The sequence below is a fragment of the Leptonychotes weddellii genome, chromosome 8 (genome assembly GCF_054177405.1).
Source record: "Leptonychotes weddellii isolate Sample4059 chromosome 8, ASM5417740v2, whole genome shotgun sequence".
Taxonomy (NCBI): domain Eukaryota; kingdom Metazoa; phylum Chordata; class Mammalia; order Carnivora; family Phocidae; genus Leptonychotes; species Leptonychotes weddellii.
Window position 1 is genome coordinate 1,101,856 of NC_138376.1, and position 4,472 is coordinate 1,106,327.

The window sequence follows — 4,472 nt, forward strand, 5'->3', positions numbered from 1 at the left end:
GTCAGGATGGCCGAGTGGTCTAAGGCGCCAGACTCAAGCACCTGCTTCCCGTGCTGGGGCTTCTGGTCTCCGCATGGAGGCGTGGGTTCGAATCCCACTTCTGACAATCCCAGTTTTGCTCCCCCTGAACACCCCGACTCTCCACGAAGGAAAAGCCCCTCACTAGAGAATGCTGGGATGTTCTCAGGAGCCGTATCAACGGTGGACCAGTCATCCGCACGTTGGGCCTGGCTTTTCGCTGACACTTGAAAATGTTCAGGTCGGCAATAGCAGGGAAATGGCCATGCTGTTAAAACTAACTAAATCAGTAGCTCCCTCTGAAATATTATGGCAGAATTATGTGATTTAGATGTCTTCTCTTTCATTTTTTGAAGTTAAAAAAATGCATCCTATGAAGTTCTACATAGGCGAAAATCTTGGTCTTAAAATTAAGATCTTAGATTTTTGCAGGTTGCTTTTAAATGAGTTTGTCTTCCTGTATTGTATAGCTTTTGAATTACTATTCAGCAGTGTCTCTCCTGGAGATGTACCTCTGTGAAATTCCAGCTCAGCTCCATGGCTGGCCTTACCTAGTAGAGTCTTTGTAGCATTTTTTTCTTTTTTCAAAATTGAGATATATTTCACACACAATATTGTACAACATAGTTCTGTCTGGTCACATAATTATCATTTCTTCTAGTGCTGAGAACAATTAAGATCTAGTCTCTTGACAAGTTTAGTGTTTATAGCACAATTTTGTTGTCCATAATCTCTATACTGTGTATTAGGTTTCTAGGAAGTATGTATCTACTAGTTGCATATATGTACCCTAGAACAATATCTCTCCCATACCCCTCTCCCACCTCCTAGTATCCACCATCTACACTCTGCTTTCACAATCTTTTTTTAATTCCACCTATAAAATATATTATGTAGTACTTGTCTTTCTGACTTATCTCACTTCACATAATATTCTCAGGGTCCATCCATGTTGATTCAAATGGCAGAATTTCCTCTTTTTTTATGGCTAAATACTATTTTTAATATATATATATAGAGAGAGAATATAGATAGATCTATATTCTATACATATAATTGAAGGGTGTATATAGTGATATATAATTTTATATATTTATATATAAATATACACATAAAATATATTATATATAATTTTATATCTGTATCTATATTTCTCGCATCTTTATCCATTCATGCATTGACAGACAAAGGTTACTTGGCTATTGTGAATAATACTGCAATAAACATGGGAGTGCATATGTCTCTTCAATACACTGTTTTCATTTTCTTTGAATAAATACACAGAAGTGGGATTTCTGTGTCATTGATCATTCTATTTTTAATTTTTTGAGGAACCTCCATACTGTTTTCCAGAGTGGCTGCACAGTTAATACTCCCACCAACGGCGCATAAGGGCTCCCTTTTCTCCACATCTTCCCGAACACTTGTTATCACTTGTCTTCTTGATGATAGCTATTCTAACAGGTGTGAGATGATATCTCATTGTGAGTTTGGTTTGCTTTTCCCTGACGGTTAGTGATGTTGAGCACCTTTTCATGTACCTGTTGTCCATTTGGATGTCTTCTTTGGAAAAAAGTGTCTATTTAGTTCCTCTGCCCATTTAAAAATCAGATTGATTGTTATGTTGTTATTAAGTTGTATGAATTCTTTACACATTTTGAATACTAACCCCTTATTCAATACGGCGGTTTGCAAAATATTTCTCTCATTCTGTAGGTTGTCTTTTTATTCTGTTAATTGTTTTTGCTGTGCAGAAGAATAGCTTTTTTTCTAAAGAATAATATTAAACAATTTACAGAAGATCTATATGTTGGGGGAGAAGAAAGGGTTGGATACCAGGCATGACAGGGAAAAACAACGCATCAAAGTATAACTGGGAGTGACCTTTTATGGACTAATAACAAAAGTGAGTCATGGACAGCCAAGTGTGATTAATTTACTTCTTTGAATTCAAAGCCTCCCTTCCCCTTCCCAAGATGATTAAATTCCTTTTCTTACACTCTCCTTCTCATGTCTACAAATTTATAACCACCTACCACTCTTTCCTGCTTTACCTTTCCTCTGAAATGATGAAATTCTAAATTATTTTCCCCCATATTCTCCATTTTTATCTTTTTCAATCATTGTTTTGAGTTGGGACTGTTTATTTTTCTGTTACTGATTTTACTTTCTGTGTTTCAAAGCATCCACAGTATATTTTCGGCTAGATAGGGAAACCTAAAAAAAATAAAATAAAATAAAAATCCTTTTGCAACATTTGCTTCCCTTTGTAAAGTACCCAACACCTGCTGAAGACAAGGAGTACAGGCTTCTGAGGCTCCCTCTAGCCAGGAAACTGTTACGGAGCTTGATGGAAATGTGGAAGCAGTGATCTGAGTATTTGCCCCGTTCCCCAATGTGTCATTTGATACTCAACCTGGACGATGGCAACATAAGGTATGTTGATACTCTTTTAAAGGCAAAAGGCAAAACCAGAAAATGTATGTATTTACACGTATGGTATATCTTTCTCACTAATATAAAAACACAGAGGCTGCAAATCGATTCCAGCAGATGTATTATTGATTCTGTTTTGTTTCTTTCAGTTTCTCTCTGTAGGGAAAAGCAGTGAATTTCCCAGTAATTTTGTAACAGCACTCCAACCAGTCTTAAGGGTTAACTTGCTTCAAGCTTATGCGCTTCTTGCTTGCTGACCTAAGTTCCTTAAACTGTAGCAGAAATAACCTACTTTCCTTGAGATTTGCAGACCGTTGGCCTTGAGGAGTGAAGGACCAGACTTTCCCAGAAGATAAGGCCTGGCTGCATTCGAAAATAGCCGACTCAGAGTCCAGCAAGTCTGTTCAGGGTCATGTCCACATATGAGTAACCGCCTGGGCACCTGTTTCTCCTGCATGTAGCCCCCTCCCTTTCCCCATGCCTTCCCCTTCACAGCCTTCCAGCAACACCTGGACAGGGAAGATGGTCTTTGAGACATTAGTCCACCATCTTCCCAGGTTGCCGGCTTCCCTTTCCCATCGTCACTTGTCTCTGAGCACTGATTTTCCAGCTGCGAGCAGCCAACCTGAGTTGGGAACCAGTTCTCTGTCCAGTAACAACTTCCCCAGTGGAAAAGCCTAGGACAGATGTGTGGGAGCCTCTTCAGCTGAGCTACTACTCAAGAAAGCTCCGGTCTTCTCGTTCTCATGGTCAGGCAGGAGACTGGCCTTTACTTTCCCAGTGGCGAGGCAGACAGTGTAGCATCTTCCTCCCACAGACCACAGGATCTGGCTGCACGTCTCTCCCAGGAAAGGGAGGGCTTTCTGGCTACCTTGTATTTGTTTGTTTGTTTGTTTTGTTTGTTTTTAAGACGAGTTCCCAGGCTTCGTTAAGGTCACCAGGTTGGCAGAACAAGGCATGACCTTCTGATGGAAATCACTGCCGCCTTCTCCCCAGGAAGAGGGGGTCACTGGTGGCTCTGAGATGTTTAAATGCGCCCAACGGGCTGTGGAGACACGCAGGTTCTCTAATGGAGAATTTTCATCGGTCAGCTCCCTGGCTGGGGTGCGAGAGATGCCTTCCGACGTGCTGTAGGCCGGATGCTGCGGCCTGTGAAGAGGTCTGGTGGGGGGAGGGGAAGGACGAAGTAACGGAGGGTGCTGCCCTCGTGCGGGGAAATCGAGATGGGGCTGCGAGGACGGGGAGAGCGAGAGGAGTCTCGAGCGGGAAGAATGAGACTAGGACCTAAAGGTGAAAATGTTTGATGAGTCTGGCAAGAACGAAAAAGAGCCATGTCAGAAGTGGGATTCGAACCCACGCCTCCATGCGGAGACCAGAAGTCCCAGAGCGGGAAGCAGGTGCTTGAGTCTGGCGCCTTAGACCACTCGGCCATCCTGACACGACACGCAGGATCTGTGCGAAGTAACAACTGTCAGTGATCAAATGTACCCTAGAACAATATCTCTCCCAAACCCCTCTCCCACCTCCTGGTATCCACCATTTACACTCTGCTTTCACAATCTTTTTTTAATTCCACCTATAAAATATAGGGAGCGGAGAGCTACTTCTAGCAGGTGCTGGAGCGAACAAGCATTCGGCACGACCTGCAAAACCCAAAGCTGGGACCGGACGAGGCCTGCGGGGAAACTGCGAGTTGGCGACAGGATGAACGCAGCTCTGCAGTCCGGGCGCCCACACCCCTCCGGAGGTCTTTCTCCCGCTGCCCCCCAACCCTGCTGGCCGAGACTTGCAGGACGGGCCTTAGATGTGGGAGCTGGGGATGCAGGTTTGATCCGCGCCGCGTGGAAACCACCGTCTAGGGGGCCTCTCCCCGAGGTTCACAGACTCTCCCGCACGGTCCCTCACAGTACTTTATCTCAAAAAGTTTTATTAGTGGGGAGTGGGACTCTGAGGGAAACTGAAATATCCCCCGAACACTGGTATTTTCAGCAACTTAACAATCGCCCGCCCACCTTGGG

General features: G+C 43.6%; 2 non-coding genes across 2 annotated transcripts; one reads left to right on the forward strand and one right to left on the reverse strand.

The window, feature by feature from the left end:
• TRNAL-CAA (transfer RNA leucine (anticodon CAA)) lies at positions 1–106 on the forward strand. Its single transcript has 2 exons — positions 1–38; positions 61–106. It is a non-coding gene; the product is annotated as a tRNA-Leu (tRNA).
• Positions 107–3,786: 3,680 nt separating this feature from the next.
• On the reverse strand, positions 3,787–3,892 carry TRNAL-CAA (transfer RNA leucine (anticodon CAA)). The gene is made up of 2 exons: positions 3,855–3,892; positions 3,787–3,832 (listed from the first exon to the last, which is right to left on the reverse strand). It is a non-coding gene; the product is annotated as a tRNA-Leu (tRNA).
• Positions 3,893–4,472: the final 580 nt, after the last annotated feature.